Source organism: Ziziphus jujuba, chromosome 2 (genome assembly GCF_031755915.1).
Source record: "Ziziphus jujuba cultivar Dongzao chromosome 2, ASM3175591v1".
In the NCBI taxonomy this organism is placed as follows: Eukaryota; Viridiplantae; Streptophyta; class Magnoliopsida; order Rosales; family Rhamnaceae; genus Ziziphus; species Ziziphus jujuba.
Window position 1 is genome coordinate 17,055,367 of NC_083380.1, and position 21,604 is coordinate 17,076,970.

General features: G+C 28.9%; 1 pseudogene; it reads right to left on the minus strand.

Moving 5' to 3' along the window:
* Nucleotides 1-1,154: 1,154 nt before the first annotated feature.
* On the minus strand, nucleotides 1,155-9,826 carry LOC107418829 (cytochrome P450 CYP736A12-like; annotated as a pseudogene).
* Between the last annotated feature and the right edge of the window lie 11,778 nt (nucleotides 9,827-21,604).

Sequence of the window (21,604 nt, forward strand, 5' to 3'; positions counted from 1 at the left end):
TAAACTTTATTTGGTATAATCAAATTGATGACTTTACTTAAAAAGGATTTCAAAAGAACATGAGTGAACCAACCCTATATAAGAAGCATCTAGGTGAGTCCAACATCCTTATTGTTGCTTTATATGTTGATGATTTGATATTTACTAGAAATTGCAAAAAAAACAAAAAAAAACAAAAACCAAAAAATAAAAAATAAAAAAATGGTTGAATAATTCAAAAAAGAAATGATGAAATAATGTCAAATGAATGATTTGTTTTCTACATAGCTTTCTTGGTATTGAATTATATATATGAAGACAATGGGGTAGTTTTTATTTGCTAAATAAAGTATGCTAAAAAAATTCAAAATGTATGGTTTCAATCTAGTGGTTGTCCACTTGATATGCAATGAAAAAAAGATAAAGAATGATGGTACAACAAGATTAAATGAAACTCGTTACAGAAATTTTGTGGGAAATTCACTTTATCTCTGGATACAATGCCTAATATCAAGTATGTAACGAGTTTATTATCAAGGTTTTTGAGTTGCCTAGGTCAAAAACATCATAGAGTTGGAAAAAGAGTACTGAGATTTGTTGTAGTACAACCTTTAAACTAAATTTTGGAAGGTAAATTACCAAGGATGGAGATATTGTGTCAATATTTTTTTGTAGTACAAACTTAAAACTAAATTTTGGAAGGTAAATTACCAAGGATGGAAATATTGTGTCCCTATTTTTTAGTCCTTTTATTCTTCTACAGCTACAAATAGGTTTTTACCAAATAACAAAATTTAAAACAAAAATTAAACAATAAAAAAAGATAATAGAATCGAACATCATCTTAAAAAAATATTATTGTTTTCTCTTAGGTGTTTTATAATGTTTTTAAATGATGTGGTATCATATCATTAACGATGGACATGCATGAGACAGTGACAAAAAATCAAGATCCAATAATCAACAGTTAAAAAACTAAAAATCCTTCTTCCCTCTTTTATTTTTTTACTTTTCTTTTCTACAAACAAATGTAACGAACTAAATTACATTGTTATCTTTAGGTTTATAAAAACTGAAAAAAAAAAAAACATATATAGAAAATAAATTGGAATATGAGTTGGCCTTGACACCATTAAAACAAGTCACTTTTTTCCGATAATACCTTATACGGGCTTCTAAATTAATCTGAATATGGGCTTCACAAGCAAGTGATTGGCTCTTGGAATAGATAGACCAAAAACCTCAGTCATGTCAAGATCATCGGGTTTCATACCATAAGGAAGCTCCCAATTAAAGCAATGCACCAATTGAGCCAAAACCAATCTAACAGTAGTTAAACCCGTTGCACTCCAGGGCACATCCTATGACCTGACCCAAATGGAAGAAGCTCAAAATTTTGTCCTTTTAGGTCTATGTTCCTCTCGATAAACCTTTCTGGATAAAACTCTTCCACATTTTCGGACCACACATTCGGGTCACGTCCGATTGCCCAAGTGTTCACCATCACTCTTGATTTTTTGGGTATCCAATATCCTTCAATACTAGTTTCCTCTAAACCTTCTCTAGGGACTAATAATGGTGCAATTGGGTGAAGCCTGAAGCTCTCCTTTACTGCCATGTCTAAGTAACTCAAATTTCCCAAGTCCTTTTCTTCCACCATTCCGGTCCATGCCAATGACACTTTGCAACTCATCTTGAAGTTTTTCCACAACAATTGCGTGTCTTATAAGTTCAAAGATGGTCCATTCGATGGCGGTGGCAGAGCTATCGTATGCACCTGAAATTAAGTCGAGTGAGAGGGCTTTGACGTTTGTTCGATCAAGTATTTAGGCGTGCGTACCATTGGGATTCATTGGTTTGTTCATCATTGGAAGTAGGACATCAACAAAATCCCTATGTTGGACTTGTTTGTTAGAATCTTGCTCATGCTCAGTTATAATCTTCTCCAGTATTTGGTCAATGACCTTGCTAGCTTTCTTCATGCGCTCTGTCAACCCCTAGGCCAGAAATGGATTAAAAACAGTTAGGGTTGATAGTTCAAATTGACTTTAGTTTTATATATAATGACCATACTTTATTTTTTTTTTTTTTTTTTTTTTTTGGAAGAGAAAAAATCATGCATCATTAAACATTCTTTTTAAATATATAACTAAGCCCTCACTAAAATAGAAAATAAATATTACTTAAAATTAATTAAACAAATTAATTAGTGTCGGTACTATAAATATGTGTGTGTGTCTGTCTGTTTGTGTTTGTGTGTGTGTTGTTTATATTGCATGTCCTATGTTACATATTTTAACATTTTCTTGACCAGAGGTAGCTAATGAAACTCAAAAAGAAAAAGATTCATAAGATATCATGAGATTTTGTTTTTCAATTTATTAACTTTATTAGTTCATTGATTAACTAGATAATGTACATTACATATAAAATTATAGACTTCTCCCTTGAAGGAATGATTATGTGAAATTTATGGGGAAAATTTTTTTTTTTTTATAAACAATTATATGTATAGATACATATATATATATATATATATATAGAATAATTCTATAGTACCGTCCGTATGCAATCCGCACCAAAATCAACGTTTATAAAAAAAAGCATCCTAGCTCTATGTTTTGGCTAGTCTAGTGGTCCATTTTTTGTACTTTTTATTTTAACACTAGTTAGCCTTTTGGTCCCTTTTTTTTTTTTTTTTACTTTTTATTTAAACACTACAAAATTCTTATTGCCAAAACACACATAAAGACAAAATTCTTAAATGATGCTAATCCTGTGGGACCCGTAATTAGGGAGACTTTTATATTTCAATTCTGCAATTGGAAGCGTTTGTCCTCCTCCATGTTATCATCCATAGTATGTGGTCACACAATATGTCGTGAAAAATCTTTGTTTAGGGGTGTAAATGAGTTAAATTAAGATAAATATTAACATTTTTAAATTTAACTTATATAATTTTATAACTGTTGAAATTTGATTTAAGCTTATAAAATTTTAAAATAATTTGTTTAAGTTTGATTCGGTTCGTTACAAAATAAAAATTTGATTATTTATTTACTTAAAATATAAAGTTCAACATTAATTATTAATAAATTTTATTTATTTTATTATAAAATTAATTTAATTTTTTAAAAATTATAAATTTAAAATATAAAAAATATTATTTAAGTATATAGATACATATATAAGTAACAAATTTAAATTATTCACAGGCTACTAACAAGCTTTATTTATTCTTTAAGATAAGCTTGCAAGTTAATTTCTTGCTCAAACTTGACTCATTTTCTTTACTACTAAAGTTTAAGTGAGCTAAAATTGAGTCGAGATTGAGTTGATCATGAACTGTTCAAGCCTTTACCATCACATGGAACAAAAACATTATTTAATAGGACGTTGAAAGAACAGTTTTTCTAACAAAAGTAAAATGACCAAAATAGATAAATAGAAATTAAAAAGACCAACCAAAAACTAGATGGGAGCTGTGCTAGATGATTATAATCAGTATAAAAATCCAACAAAAATGGGTGTCAAAAGAACAAAGACAAACCTGAAGGTCAAGTGGCCCAAGAAAAGGCACGTAATCAGCAAGATTGAAAGTTCCAACCAAATTCAACACCTCTTCAACTAGTCCCTTCAAATCATACCTGTTATCTTTATTCCTTCCTAGTGTCATCGTCATTGTTATATCCTCCACAACCTCGCAGACTTTCAGGCTCAAATCCACCACTTCACTGGTTACCACACATTTCTTAAGTGATTGCACAAGCAATCCAAACTCTTCCTTCCTCAACTCGGCAAAACAATTGAGTTTTCGATGAACTTAGAAGCTGAAAAGTGCATATTTTCCTAATGTTATGCCAAGATGGACCATATTCAGCTAAAGCGATTCCTTTGGTTCCATATGACATGTATTCAGAAGCTTGGAGTTTAGGTCGGCTAGCAAAACTAGTGTCATGTGTCTTGAGGAATAGGCTAGCAGCTTCCGGGGATGAGACGACGATGGCAGCACTACTAGAATCGCATTGATAAATGACATAATTAATGCGTCGTACAAAATAAAGACTGATGTGTTATGCTACGTCGCCTAACGTCTTATCACTAAATCCATAAAACAACATGCGATGCATTAATAGAGTCGCTTGTTTTAAAGTTTTTAGCGACGCATCTAGACTTTTAGCAACATATTTATCAAATGCATTAGATTTTCCATCAGATTTTTAGTGATGCACTTTTAGCGATGCTTTCATAGATGCATCAGATTTTATGTTCCATTGATAGCGATGCATTATTTAGCGATGCTATACGAAATAGTTGCTAAAAAATCTATTAGCGACTGTTTTTTAAAGAGTCGTTAAATATATGCGTCGCTAAAAATATCCAATGAAAGGAGACTCTTCGTGAAACGTCGCTAAATGTTGAAAAACAATGTCGCCAAATATATCAAGCGACGTTGTTTGTTTTAATGCGTTGTCCTTTATTTTTTTTTAAATTTACTTTTTTTTTAATTGTGTGAAAATTGATTAAAATAGTAAAAATATAAAAATAATTAAAATACAAAAAAACTAAAACTAGCTTCATCCAAAATAATTAGAATACAAAAATTTAAAATAAATATTTTTTCATAACAAAATAATTATCAAATAAATTAAATATTATCTCATTGACATATTTTTACATAATTTGATAAACTATTGTATGTGCAAAAGTAAATTCAATATTAATTAAACTTCCATGAATGCATACTCATTGAGATGGAAGTTGACATCATCTTGTTAATGATATTACACCTTCATACTGCATATGGAAAAATTAAAAAAGTTATTAACACTTATGCAAAATAAATAAATATTAATCAGTATTAAATTTGTAATTTAGTAAATGAAAATTTAAAGAATATTATCATTGTTCTTAAGATTTGGTGAGACATATTTCTCCTAATTAAGAATGGAAACACATAATGAAGGGGATCAAAAAAATAATTAAATGAATAATAATAAATGTCATAAATATTACTTAAAACATAAGTTAATAAATATACGTACAAATTTATTTAGAAGATATTGTTTATCCATATCCCCTTACAGTCATTACAAACATAGTCACTCTTACATTCATTCTCATTATCATTTTCATCGATACTTGACAACTATATGACAAATGAATTGTGAGCCATCGTAGTATTTCTAAGAACATCTTCTTCAACAAAAGTATGATGTTGTGGTGAAGTTAAAACAACAGACCATCTCTAATTAAGTTGATCTTCGACATAAAATACTTGTTGAACTTAGCAAAACAATGTCAAGCAATATCACAAACAAAATATCTACAAAAGCAAGATTAAGAAAACCCAACAAACCTAACCTGCGGTTAAAGCGAAAAAAAAAAAAAAAAAAAAAAAAAAAAAAAAAAAAAAAAAACAACCCACCACATGTCTCCGCCAACGAAAAGAAAAAATAAACTCACCTAAATGATGGAGACGAAGAAAGAAGAAACCCAGCTAATCACGAAAGCGACACAGAGAAACCCAGCTTCCTAACGGCAACGTAGTCAAATGAAAAATGAAATCCGAAATATCCCACTCTTTAAGTTTTTCTTAGATTGCTTCCAAATGTAATATCTATTAGGTAGTGTAGTTGATGTAGTTTTAAAAAAAAAAATGAATTCAAAGGTGCGCGTAAAAATTTTAAAACGGGCCAAAATTTTTCAGAAAATGGCAAAAAGTCGACCCTTTTGAAGATTCTTTTTTTTTTTTTTAAATTAAGAGAACAGGCGATGCATTTACATCTTAAAGTGTCTCCTGTTCCATCAATGTAATTATTTTTTTTAATTGGTTTTTTGTTCTTTATCTAAAAATAAATACCAAAAATATTTCTTATATATGTGAAATAAAATTACCAAAGTGGGAGTTTAATTATTTTGTTTTCCAAGTACAGTTTATTTACTTTAAAATCTTGCAAATTTCAATTTTTTGTTTTTTTAAAGGGAATAAGCAACACATTTACAACAGACAGTGTCGGCTATTTTAAGTTTTGATGGAACAGGCGACGCATAAAAAGCAAAAAGAGTCATTAGATATTTTTTATTTTTCCCTTTTTTAAAAGTTATTAATTTGCTTTTGAATTACATTTTGTTTGTTCTTAAAAGTTGCAAGTATCAAAATGTTTTTTTTTTTTAATTAAGAGAACAGGCGACGCATTTACAATTAAATGTGTCGCCTTTTCTCTCAATTTTATTTTTTTTTCTTTGATTAATTTTTTATTTTCATCTAAAAATAAACATTAAAAATATTTCTTAAAAATGCGAAGCAAAATATCAAAGATTACTGTTTATTTTTTTGTTTTTTAAGTACACATTTATTCTTTATAAAATTTGCATCTCTTTTAAAATTTTTGTTTTTTTTAATTGAGAGAACAGACAACGCATTTTCTTCAAGAAGGGTTTTCTGTTCTTGAATTGTGGAATCAAGCGACGCATTATGGTAAAAAAGCATTGCCTGTTCTATTTTTTATATTTTCTTTATAATCTTTAAATAGTTTTTTAATTGTTCATCTACAAATATATTTATGTAGCAATCCAATGAACATAAATTCCATTGATCTAAAAGTGAAAAATAGTTTTGTCAATGCTCTTTTCAATTATTCACATATATATGTATAGACGAGACATAAAATATCTCAAGACCTAATTTGAGATAGGGTACGGAATATAGAATTCTAATTCAACAAGCATTTATTGACCAATTTATCTATATAAGTATGTTAAATGAGCTTAAATTTCATGTGTTTGTGTTCAATGATAGTTTACTTGTTTTTAAAAAAAAAATTGAAGGAACAAGTGATGCAATTCCATTAAAAAGTGTCGCCTATTCCATGTTTTATTTTTTATTTTATTTTATCTTTAATTAGTTTTTTTAATTGCTCATCTACAAATTAAAAAAAGCATATTTGCAAAATTAAAACAAAAATTACTAAAAAAAACTTTCAAATTAAAAAAAAAAAGAGAAAAATTGGTTGGGTGAAAAGGCGACGCATTTGTTGGAAAAGGTGTCATCTTTTTGTTTATTTGGCAACTCTTTGTTAAAATAATACGTCGCCTAAAACTATATTAGCTAGTTCTTGTTGTATTATTACACCCAAGTCATTTGGTCTGGTAGTATGGTGATTCTTTGATAGTGTAAGAGGTTCTGTGTTCAATTTTTGGCGTGGCCTTATTTGATTTTATTTCTTTTAATGGGTTTGTACACATACATGTAAATAAAAAAATTTAAAAAAACAGAAAAGAAAAGGCGACGCATTTGTTGAAAGATGCATCGCGTTTTCCTCTATATTTTCACTGGTATTTTTGAAATTGAAAAAAAATCATATTGATTAAAAAAAAAAATAGGGAACATGCGACGCATAATGAAGCAGTTACGTTGCCTGTTCACTTTATCTTAAAAAAAAATTAAATAAAAAACTACCTCAGTTATATTGCTAAAATAGTTTCACTGATTATTTAAAGTTGAAAGAAAATCAGATTGATTAAAAAAAACAAAGAAACAAGCGACGTGGAATGAAGCATTTGCGTTGTCTATTTATTTATTTTTTTAAAAAATAATAAATAAAAATACAATTTAAGTGATTTGCAAGTTTAATTAATAAAAAATAAATTGTACATGAAAAACAAAATAATTGTACAACCACCTCAGTTATAATATTTAAATATTTTCACTGGTTATTTGAAGTTGAAAAAAAATCATATTAACTAAAAAAAAGAAAAGAGAACAGGTGATATGTAATAAAGTAGTTGCATCACCTGTTTCCTTTATCTTTAAAAAAAAAAAAAAAAACACATCAGTTATATTTCTTAAATATTTTCACTAGTTAATTGAAGTTGAAAAAAAATCAGATTGATTTTAAAAAAAAAAAAAAAAAAAGGTAACGGGCGATGCAAAATGAAGCTGTTTCGTCTCCTGTTCCCTTTATCCTAAACAAACCCAAAAAAAAAAAAAAAAAAAAAAAAAAAAAAAAACCACCCCAGTTATATTACTTAAATATTTTCATTGTTTATTTGAAGTTAAAAGAAAATCAGATTGATTTAAAAAAAAAAGTAAATAGGCAATGCGGAATGAAGCAGTTGCGTCGCCTGTTCCCTTCTTCATAAAAAAAACAAAAACAAAAACAAAAATACAATTTAAGATATCTGCAAGTTTAATTTACAAAAAATAAGCTATACATGAAAAACAAAATAATTGTGCAACCACCTCAGTTATATTACTTAAATATTTTACTAGTTATTTGAAGTTGAAAAATAATTAGATTTATTAAAAAAAAAAAAACAAAAGGGAACAGGCGACGCGGAATGAAGCAGTTGCGTCGCCTGTTCCCTTTATCTTTAAAAAAAAAAAAAAACAAAAAACACCACAGTTATATTACTTAAATATTTTCACTGATTATTTAAAGTTGAAAGAAAATTAGATTGATTAAAAAAAAAAAAAAAGAGAGAACAGGCAACGCAAAATGAAGCAATTGCATCACCTGTTCCCTATATCTTAAAAAAAAAAAAAAAACGCAAAAAACCACCTCGGTTATATTGCTTAAATATTTTCACTGGTTATTGGAAATTGAAAGAAAACCAGATTGATTAAAAAAAAAAAAATGAAGCAGCTAATGCAAAATGAAGCAGTTGCATTGCCTATTCCCCTTATCTTTAAAAAAAAAAAAAAAAAAAGAACAAACAACCACCTCAGTTATATTGCTTAAATATTTTCACTAGTTATTTGAAGTTGAAAGAAAATCACATTGATTATTAAAAAAAAAAGAAAAAAAAAAGAAGGGGAACAGGCAATGCGAATGAATCTGCTGCGTCACTTGTCCACTTTATATTAAAAAAAATGAAAATAAAAAATACAAGAAATGTGCAAGTTTAATTAATAGAAAATAAACTGTACATGAAAAATTAAATAATTGAACAACAACATCAATTATATTGCTTAAATATTTTCACTGGTTATTTGAAATTGAAAAAAAATCCCATAGTTCGGAAAAAAAAAAAAAAAAGGGAACATGCGACATGGAATGAAGTAATTGTGTTGCCTGTTCCTTTTATTTAAAAAAAAAAACAAAAATACAATTTAAAAAATTCGCAAGTTTAATTAACAAAAAATAACTATACATGAAAAATTAAATAATTGAATAACAACCTCAGTTATATTGTTTTTTTGCAAGTTTAAGCGATTTTTCATTTTTTATCATATCAAATATTAAGCGACGCACTTTATATTATAAAGATTGCCTGTTTTTATCTATTTTTTAGTATTCATATAATTAAATTTTGTTCTTATGTAAACATAGATAAATAGTTGGTTAATCATTTTACATAAGTCTAGCATTTAAACACTATAATTCAAAAAATATATACGCACAATATTAAAGGCGATTCTGTTCAGTCGCATATTCAGCTACGCTGAAAAGTAACATCCCGTATTGTTGTTTTTAGTGACCGTTTGACTTTGACAGTTTTTGAATGCGTCGTATATTGATGGAATTTTAACGAATGCATTAGCTTCAGTATCACCGTTTTATTTTTTCAGACGCGTTTGTTTATAGTGTCATTAGATCTCAATTTTTGTGTAGTGCAGAGATGCCTCCAAGTTGTAACAACATGGTTGGTCCGTATTTCTAAACCAGTTTTTGAAGGGCTCGGTGTGGAAGTGCTCTGAGTTGGTGGAAGTTTCCGACGACGGGAAGGGGTTCAGGACCCGTGGAAGTTTTTGGCCATTTTTAGTGTGCTTTTTTGTCAATGTTAGAAGGAAGCAGAGAGAGGTAAGGAAGAGTAAGAGAATGGCTAGCATGCTGGAAGACATGATGGGGTGGTTACTTTAGTCTTCTTGTATGTTGAATTTATATGATGGGATATACTATTTATAGATTTGTAGGGAAGAAGTGATTGGGGGACATGCAATGGTTGAAATTGTTAAAAGACTGTCCTACATGAATTGATGTGCAAAACCGCATGCAATTAAATTAATATGTTTGATTTATGGGAAAGTATCTTCTAATTTATTTAATTAAAGAAAATTTTGTTATTTATTAAAATAATAAAATTTAATTAAAATATTTAATTTTATTATCTTTCTATAAAAATCTTAAACGTAAATTAGTTAATAATAATTATCCATTATTATATCACATACAAATTTTATTAATAATTATCTGTTACTAATCACAAATAGCAATTTTTTTATTGAAAATTAAAGTAACACTCAAGTGCTAAGATTTTTTTCTCGTTTTGTTTTATTTTTTGTATTTTTTGTAATTTTTTTTTTTTTTTACTAGACCATGCTTGTTATTACTAGAAAGTGGGAAGCAGTTTACTGCGGAACAACTCTCAATGTATATAATAATTATTTTATTATGATTCCAAGAAAGATCTGTATAATTATTATTTGAATCTAAATTTAAAGTTTAGATGAGACATGACAACCATCCCACTTGTACATGATTAAGCATTTTTCATTCTATAGTATCTTCGTTGTACTTATTTTAAAGAATATATATTTTTAAAATAAAAATATTTTTAAAAAATCTTATATTTCAATACTACTATTTATTTTTCAATTCGGAACAAATAATTATGATTTATTTTTCTTTTTGTTTTGATTTCTTTTTTTTAAATTAAATTTAAAAAATATAAAAAATATAAAATTGTGTGTAAATTCAATTTAGAGTTTAAAAATTTAGATATATTTGATTCAGATTATAAAAAAAAATTCAAGCAATTTAAGAAATATTGAATTCAAATTTTAATAGATTTTATAAAAATCTATTAAATCAAATATATTCATTTTATAGAAATCTCTAAAATATAAGAATATTTAAAAAGTTATTCACTTTAAAGAATTTTAAAAAATAATAAACTTTGATAAATTTGAAGAGATTTTATAAAAAAAAATATCAATATTAAATTAAACTTTCATTTCAAAGATTTTATTAGATTATTACAAATTCTATATAAAATCTATAAAATTTCATAATAATATATCAAATTTTTCTAAATTTATAAATTATAATTTATTTTAAATTTATCAAATTCTAAATTGTATACAATCTCTGAATATAATTATAATTATACATTGAAAATTATTAAGTAATAAATAAATATATTAAAAACTTTATATAAAAAGTAGATTTGACTTTCTACATCATATTCAAATTATCTAAAATATATATTACTTTTTAAAATAGAGAAATTATAAATAGCCTGTTAGAGATCTCTTATAAAACCAGTAGTTTTCTAGATAAAGCAATTAAAAGTCATATATGTATTACATATGTCAAAAAATAAAACTTTTGTGATTGGATCCCGATGCAGTGTGGATTTTTTTAAGAACAAGTTGCTTATCTTTTTATTACACTAGAGGATGAGGAGATTTTTATCTAGAATGAAGTTTGAAAATGGAATATAAAAATGCATTCTTAGTAATTTTATCATTAGATCATGTCTGTAAGTACACAAGCGCTGGCGAAATTAGCTCAGGCCTAGGGGCACCCAGTGTCTCCCCTCAATTTTTATTCTTTTTTTTTTTCTTTTTTTTTTTAATGTAGCTTGTTATTTTTTTTCAAGTATATTTCTTTAGAATAATAAATAGTGCCCCCTCTCAAAATAATAAAAAGTGTCCCTCTATAAAATAGTCCTCCTTTTTAATTATAGATTAGAGGAAGTCTTGTATACTTTATTTATTTATTTATTTGATAATAATCTTGCCCCTTTTTAATTGCAGATTAGACGAAGTCTTGTATACTTTGTTTATTTATTTTTTTGATAATAATCTTGTATTCTTGATTTATAAAATATTCTTTTGGAGAATACTTATTTTTTTATTTTTTTTATAGCTAATAGAATATATATATATATATATTATATTATATAGCTAATGTTTATTTTTTATTTTTATATAGCTATTTTTTCAATGGAAACGATGTAAAATTATTTATAACATTAGTCCACTTAAATTTTTCATTCTTATATAATTATTAATGTCTATGAGGCCAAAATCCCTCTTTTAATTTTGAATAAAAGCAACCATTTTAATTTTACATAGAAGTTAATAAACATTATTATTACTTTTTAAAAAAAAAAAAATAAGTTCATTTGAATTTGAATAAAAATAGTAGCAATAATTGAATCCTTATTTTTAATTCATTAAATTAAAAAAAAAAAAAAACACATAGCTATTGGGTTTTTTTACTTCACTTATCATTTACAATAATATCCACCATTTTGGCATCTTGAACCCATGATTTTCCAGTCATAGATACCATTGAACCAACCTCACTTGCACATAGTTATAAATTGGATGTAATAATTTATATTATCATCACTTTAAACAAATATATATGTTTAACTATTCAATGGTGTCCCTTTAAACAAAATTCTGCCATTGTACACAAATTGCATACCTTGATGTTCTTAGTATTTTGAGTCATAGACAATGATTGGTATTAAAAGTTTATTTTTATGCTATTTTTCATCAGGTAATTTCTTATTGAATATTTAGATTTTAATTCAATGTACATTTTCTGTGCACTAGGAATGTCAACGAGGCGGGACGGGATGGGTTTTTAAAATCCCGTCTCCATCCCCACAGGGAACTTTTCATCTCATCCCCACAGTTTTTTTTCATTTCTTTAGAGGCCATGTGGGGATGGGAATTTCCTAATCGGAGACTGGACAGGGCGGTTTTTCCTGTTTATTTTTTTTTATAATTGATATAATTTTTTTGAAAAATTTATATAAAAAAATTTTCTTTTATGAATAAAATATAAATAAAGTGACTAAAATATAATAAAGATACAATAAAATACATCAATGTATAAATTTAAAATTATAATAAAATACATCTTTAATAAATACAATAGTCCAAATATATAAAATAAAAAAAATAAAAAGTAAAAATATACGGGCCTGGTTTGGGCAGGGTTCTTTATTTTCCGGTCATTGTCTGTCGCTGATTTGGGCCTTAAGGATTTATTCCGAGCCGACCACCGGCTTCGATTTTTCAAAGAAAAACCGCTTAGTTAGGGGCGGTGTACTGCGGTTTTTGGGATGTGCAGGATAAATTGACATTCCTACTTCGCATGTGAAAATTTGCAAAAGATTTTTAAAAAAATTATTAAGGCAAATTTCAATTTACACCCCTATCAGTTTTGTCATAATTACATATAGATCTTATACATTTGGATAATCTAATCATTATTAATCTATCTTTAATTCTCTATATTTATCAAAACATATTCACATGGTCAGTTTTTTGTCAATTTTTATCAATTAATTGCAATAGTTAAAGGCTAAAAATGAGGACTTTATGATTGCATAACATTGTGCAAATACAAATTTGACTTTTAACTATTAAAATTAACAGGTAAAAATTGCCCAAAATTGATAGATTGATCTGTTTTAATAAATATTCAAAACAAAAGGAATGTAACTGATATATATATATATATATATAGAATTTTTTTTTTCTAAAAATGTGAGATCTAGGTATGGTAAAACCATATTTTAGGTAAACTTGGCAATATATCGTGTTGAATCGTATTCATGTTGTGCCGCGTTGTGTTCGTGTGAAATTTAGTTAACTTAAATATGATCTGTTAAGCTTTCGTATTGAAATGATAAATCCAAACCCATTCATTAAATTATTGTATAATCCGTCTTTCAACTCATTAACCTAGTAAAAATATATATAAATTTGAAAATTTAAATCTGATTTAGCTTTCAAATAATAAAATAATATATTTTTAAAAAAAATCTTACAAAGTAACTTGTTTGTTTTTAGAGTTTTTAAAAATTAAACCAAAAAAAGAACAAATTAATACATGTTTAACAAAAAATTAAGTAATTTTAATATTATAAAATTTCTATAGTTACAAAAATATCTCTCTTTAATGGATATAATGGGTTTATCGTGTATTATCGTATTTCATCAGTTAATTTATTGGGTCTTATTGGATGACACTAATACAGATCTGATACGATATCATCAATTCAAATCCGTAAATTATCATGTAGATTCATATTGTGTGAGATTGTGCCAGGTCTAATTTCAGGTTATAGGTTTAATCAAATTTGGATAAATCCCTCTCCCTTCAATTTAGGATATATTGCAATGTGACAAACAAACAACAAATAAATAAATAAACAAACAAACAAACAAAGCTAGTACGGAATGATAAGCGAGAGAAGTGGTTTTTTACAAACTTTTTGTTTTTTTTTTTTTTTTTTTTTTTTGTGATTCCATTTAGAAACTTAATTCGTTTTATATTGATGTATTTTTGCTCTCGGCATTTGAGTTGACCTAAATTTGTTATAACATATTTTTCTGCATTATATATGTGATAACTAATTGTTTCAGCGATCAATACCAAGTAAACTATTGATAAATATATATATATATATATATATTTCTCCATTTAAAATAAAAAAGAAAAAACTTAAAGTACGAGATGGTTTTTGAACAACTTTTTGCCTTCTAGCACACTTTTTTTTTTTTTTTGGCCTGTTCTAATTAATAATAATGGACCGACAAAATCAAAGAGGGTAAGGGTTAACATCATTTTAATTACCTCCAAATTTTAATATGTATTTTTTTCATTTTGTCTCATAAACTATTAAATTTCTTATAGCAAAAGAAAAAACAATAAATTTTCTCTTGATCTGTTATAAAAACAATAAAAACAATAGATTGATCTGTTATACACATTATTTTATGTTGTCATAAAAGAGAAAAAATAATTGAAATTATTTATTTTTTCAAAAATATGTGTTTTTTTTTTTTTCACTTGCATAATACGAAAATACATTTAATATGCGTTTTAAACTTTTTCACTCAAAAGAATGCTTATTTTCCGTACATAAAGTGGTAGTTTTTTTTTTTTTAATAAAAAATACTATGTATATGTATTATAACCGTATTTTCACAAATTCACTAATTAGGATATGCACCATACAAAAACAAAATAAATTGTTGCATGTGTTGTTTAATTAGCCAAACCATGTGACTTTCCATTTCACATCAATAAATAGGTTTTTGTTTATTTATTTATTTATTGGCTTTTAAGCCTTAAAGAATGTATTCAATTTAGAGTTTAAAAAATTTTGTTAACTTTTTAAGTGAATAACTTTTGCAGATTTGATATACTCTTATTAACTTTTATAGAGTTTTATAGAATTATGAATGACTTCCATTAACATTTATAGATTTTATTTTAAAAGACTTTGATAGATATTCGAAGACTTTTATTGACTTTTAAATATATATTATAAAACTTGTACTAATAAAATAGTATTTCTCATGGAAATAACAATATTTAAAAAAATAAATTATAAGCCAACTCAAAAATGAAAAATTACATAGGCAAATTTGCAATAAAAAAATAGGAGAAAAGAATATGAACAGCCTATAAATTCAGAAGTTTTTCACATTAGAACTAAATTAGAGCTTTAGAGAGATATTAAGATAAAATTAAAAAAATGAAGAAAATTAATGAACGAAAGTGATATAAGCATGAAATCTACATGTTTATTTGGTAAACTAAATGAAAAAAAATATATATTATTAATTTTTTATTTATATTTTCATATTTAGACCGGTTTGAAAATATGGAAAAACAAAAAAGGGGGTGTATTCTCAGGTATCTATAACTTTTTCAATTGGCAAGAGGAAAAAAAAAAATTGGGTGTACTGTCAAAAGTTTTGAGAAAATCTGTAAAAGTTTTGGAGGTGGGTGGAAGAGAATTTGTAAGGGAAAAAATTTCTTTTTTGGAATAAAAAGTCTATAAAAGTCTAGATTTTTAAAAATCAATAGAAAGTCATTACAATTTTGAATACCCCTGACTTTTATTAACTTTTGAAGTGTTTTAATTGAATACACCATAAATTTTGTAAACAGTTTTAAGATCTTTAGAAGTCTATATTACTGTATATCCCATGACTTTTATAGAGTCACTAAAAGTGTATACTTAATACATTTAGAATTTTCAATTTCACAAAAAATTTTAAGAGTCTCTTAAAAATCTATATTGAATACCGTTAATGTGCCACCATTCTCCCCTTTTGTGAAGTCAAAAGAACGGCTTTGAAGCTCTATGCAAGATCGCTTTTGTGAAGCCAAGGTTTGTTTGCTTTCTTCTAAAAATATAAAAATATTCATAAATATTCTTTTGGTTTTGTCTTTGGTCTTCGAGATTTCTTCTTTGTTATTTGAGTGAGAATGTTAGGTTGTATTTGGGATTTTGGATTGTAGGAGTTTATTTAACTCTTTTCTATACTCCTTTGATGTAGTGGAATTTTTTCTCCATCTCCACTTGTGGATGTAGGTTGGAATCTTTCTAACTAAACTGGATAAATTTTTGGTGTCCCATTTATTTTTTATTAATTATATTTTGCCTAAATTTATTATTAAATAGTTGTTCATAGCAATAAAACATGGTAAAATTATTTTAAACAAAGTTACATAGGTTATTTAAGTTAATTTTACCAAATACATCAGTCAAAAATACTTGATTGGACTAAAGTAGCATAAAAAAAAAAATTATGGGCAATGTGAGTGCTACTAGTGAAATCTCATCAATCAAAATGTTGTTCGTGTTGCTCGATGAAGCTCTTGGACCTTTAAAGTCCCCGGCCTTGCATCTTTCCCACCATGTGAAATTGAGCTAATGAGAATTAGTCTTAAGAAATAGAGAAAAGAATATAAGGGGCGACTACAGGTGGACAGGAACAAACCCTCTGACACTCAAGTCAAATTCAAAAAGAAACAAGTCACTCTCATAGTGAGCTCTGGTAAAGTGATGGCCAAATCAAGAGAAGCTCCAAAAGGAATAGAGTCCCCAAGAAGATCAAACCTAAGCTTACTTATAAGGAGTAAGAATAGATGAATTTGCACCACATCTCACCCAACCTGTTGGATATGGATGACTTGGATCTTCCATTTAGATAGGAAAGCTTTTTGACCATGTGAGATGGATCTTGGCCTTTCATAAGGCTATAGTAGGATATAATGACAAGCTTATGCTTTATGTGGAGGCATTCAATCATGTTCGTCTGATGGTCCATTCTAACCTAGCTATAGTACTTCCATGAGATAAAGAGAAATAACATCTTACTGGTTAGCTCGTGGAGGTCACATGTGCACCCTAATGATTTACGCATGCTCCTATCACTATGGTTTTCTGAACTCATAGATTAGTTATCTTGGCGAGTGCATATAGCTTGGATGCTACCGTATTGAGATGGGCATTCTAGAGTCTTCTCCCATGTGTTGTTTTAAGGGACTACTAGGGCTGTTGTTTCTCTTATCATTCCTTTAGGTCGTAAGCTCATTATTATGTCCGATGGAGCCATCACACAAATGTTATTTCCTTACCTTGTTCAGCATGCTAGAAGGCTAAATCCTTTTTCCTAATCCTATCTAGGCAAACTAGGTCTAAAATCTACCCATAATAGTTAGAAAAATTATAATCTGAAATGCAAAAGAAGAACTTATCATAATTTATGGACTATTTAAAATGCGAGATTGATCGGAATTAGATGGAACTATTTAAATTTTGTCCAATAAAATTAGATTATTTTAAAGTTAAAAATTAATTAGATCAAATTTAAAATAGTCCAATTCAATTTGGTATTTGTTGGTTTGGGAGCTTTGGATATGATAAAATCTATTGATTACTTGGAATTATAAGAATCAACAACTATTCTTTGGAATGACTCATACTAACTAGTTAGCTACATGGTTTTATCCTCACCAACCTTGAAATAAGAACGAGTCTTATTGAACCACGTAAATAAATGGGTTAGCTCGGTTATAAAAAAAAAAAAATTTTGTTTCACATGGCAAGAGGAAGAAGCAAAAGTAAAAAAGAAACATGTTCCAATATAATTTTTTTAATACTATTATAAAACTATCAATAAGAATTTTTCGAAATTTAGATATTAATTTAAAGTGCCACCATTTGCTCTTCTTGAGCTTTGACTTAAATTTAATTAGATCTTTTTAATTTCAAAATATATCATTTTCATTTACATTTCCAACTACTGCATTTACACCTTTTAATTAAATTTAACGTCAAACTTCATCAATCACATCTTTGCTAGTGTTAGGCATGACAATAAACTTACATTTTTATAGTTTAAACTTTTGGGAATAGTTGTAATTTAATATGGCATCAAAGCTCAAAATCCTAAACATTCATTCATTTAAAAAATTACAGACACCCATATTCAAATCATATTACATTTACATTATCATTCATTTAAAAAAATTTACACTGTTAAGGACAAAAAATGACCTACGAATGAGAAAGAATGTTACACATAATTTGATACACGTAATAAGCTTATCACCATCAGTCACCAAACTTATATGTCTATTACTAAGTGGTTAATGTTAAGGTTCATTTTTCTATTTAAGATTTTGTTTTTTAAAAATTCAAAAATTAATTTAAATGAAATGAATTTGTAACAATTAGTGTGGACGGGTGTGGGGCACTGCATAGTACCTGGTATCCAATCCCACATCATTTGAGTATAAATTAGAGGATGATTCAAATATAATAATAGTCACTCTTATAACGATGAGACTTTTTTAAAGCATTTGGCTTCAGATTTCAAAAGAACTCTGAAGTTAAGCCTGCTTAGGCGAAAGCAATTCTAGGATGGGTAAACTCTTAGAAAGCTCAAAACAAAAAATCTCATACCAAGTGCAGTGGCTAAATTGAGAACAATATCGGTAGAGGGTATCAGATCTGCCAATGATGATGGGGTATTATAAGTGGTATCAGTGTAACAGCTCAGACCATCCGCATGGAATATTGTCCGCTTTGGGTCCAGCCTGCACGATTTTGTCAAAACGCATCGCAATGGTTAGGGATCCCACCCCTTCACCTGCCAATCCCACCGACCCAGGCCTCCCAGGCCCAATTGCGATATTGTATGCTTTGTAAGCTAGGTGGTGAGCCCAATCCTACCCCTCACAGTTTTACTTTCCCTCATGGGAACACGTCGCAAGGGAAAGATATCCACACCCTCTTTTAAGGCATGCTTTGTTTCCCTTTCTAACCGATGTGGGATCTCACAATCCTCCCCCCTTAGGGCCTAGCGTCCTCGCTGGCACACCAATCCAGGTACTGGCTCTGATATCATCTGTAATAGCCTATACCATCCGCATGCGATATTGTCCGCTTTGGGCCCAGCCCGCACAGTTTTGTCAAAACGTGTCGCAATGGTTAGGGGTCCCACCCCTTCACCTGCCAGTCCCACTGGCCTGGGCCTCCCAGGCCCAATTGCGATATTGTCCGCTTTGGAAGCTAGGTGGTGAGCCCAATCCTACCCCTCACAGTTTTACTTTCCCTCATGGGAACGCGTCGCAAGGGAAAGGTATCCACACCCTCTTTTAAGGCATGCTTCGTTCCCCTTTCCAACCGATGTGGGATCTCACAATCAGAGCCTGTATCTAGTTAGAATGTCCTAACAAGGATGCTAGGCCACAATAAGGTGGATTGTGACAATCAGTGTGGAAGGGTACGGGATATTGGCAAGTTAACTGATGTCCAATCTCATAATGTCCAGTTGTAAATTAAGGGATGGTTCAAATGTAATAATAGTCACTCTCATAACACTAAAGCTTTTTCAGAACGGTTGGCTTCAGGTTAGAAAGAATTCTGACGTTAAGCGTGCTCAAGCGAGAGCAATCCTAAGATGGTAGACTTCCTGGGAAACTTTGAACAAAAAATCTCATACTGAGTATGATTGCTAAATTGGGGTAATATTAGTAAAGAGTGACAAATTCCCCAGTGGTGGCGGGGTGACACAAATTACTAGTTAACATATAAGCATATAGCATACTCGTGTAATGACATATAAGAATGCTTATAGTGATAAATATCATATTTCTTATATCAAAGCCCAATCCCCCTAGAACTAGTATAATATTGTCCAAAACAAAACATCTCCAAGCTTAGTGTTCGATTCAAACCCCCATGGAGCCAAAACTAAATAAATAAATAAAAACCGACAAAGAAAAGTCTATTTAATTATTTCTTTCAACCACAAAACAAGGCCATTTATTTTTTTTTTTCTACATTTTTTTGGGATAGTAGGTAATAATCTTTCACAGTGCAACTAAGAAATCAATATGAGGGCTTAACAAGCAAATGATTAGCTCTATAAAAAGAAAATCCAAAAATATCACTTATATCTCACATTACAAGGCTAGTTACCAAAAGGGAGTTCCCAATTAAAGCAATGAACTAATTAGACAAAACCAACCGAGTAGTAGTTAACCCAAATGTGATCCAAGACTCATTATATGACCCAACCTAAATGGAATAAGCTGAAAGTGTCAAAATGATGCCCTCTAAGGTCTATATGTCTCTTAATGAACCTTTTTGGATAAAAATGTTCCACATTACTGGACCACACCTTCGAGTCATGCCTTATTGCACAAATATTTACCATAGCATATGATTCTTTTAGTGTATAATATCCTTCAATAGTTATATCTTCCATACATTCTGAGGGGACTAACAATGGTGCAATTGAGTGTAAAGTGACAGCTAGTGGGGTGGGTGCAAGAGGCATTGTTGGATTACTTGATGTCCAATCCCACATCCTCCGGGTGTGGTATGGGGGATGATTCAAATTTCGTAATTGTCACTCTCATAAGATCGAAGCTTTTTCAAAGTCGTTGGCTTGAAGATTTGAAAAAACTACAAAGTTAAGTATGCTAAGGCAAGAGTAGTCCAGGATAAGTGATCTCTTGGGAACTTCCGAACAAAAAATCTCATACCGAGTGTGGTGACTAAATTGAAGACAATATTAATAGTCAGTGACATATTCTCCAATGGAGGCAGAGTGTTACAAAAGGTATCAAAGCCTATACCTGATCGAAAATGTGGCAGTAAAGATGCTATCCCAAAGGGGGGTGGATTGTGACAGCTAATGTGGGCAGGTGCAAAAGGCATTTATAGATTATCTGGTGTCCAATTCCATATCACCCGGGTATGGTATGAATGATTCAAATGTAATGATAGCCACTCTCATAAACCAAGGCCTTTTCAAAGTAGTTGGCTTCAAGATTTGAAAGATCTCCAAAGTTAAGCCCTTGCATGACCTACTAAGAATCTTTGAACAAAAAATTTCATATTAAATGTGGTGGCTAAATTGGGGACAATATCTACAGAGAGTGACATGTTCGCTAGTAGAGGCGATGTGTTACATATAGCCTCAAGCTTTCATTCGTCACCATGTTTAAGTAACCTAATTTTTCCAAATTGTTTTTATGATCATGTGGTCCATTCCTAAGAGATTTTTTTGATCATTTACAACATTACCCTTTACAATAATTATTCCCTCCTCCTATCCCGTGTTTCGAACCTAGGACGTCCTAAGTGTAGGTGTGAGTGAGTGGCTTATCAGTTAAGCCAACTTATTTGACTATTCGTACAACATTTTTAGCTCATCTTGAAGATTTTTCATAACCTTAAAGTGCCTTAGAAGTTCCAAAATGGTTCAATCTATGGTTGTGGCTAATCAAATATGGAAAAAATAAGTTCGATTATTATAGCTCTGATATTTGTTCGA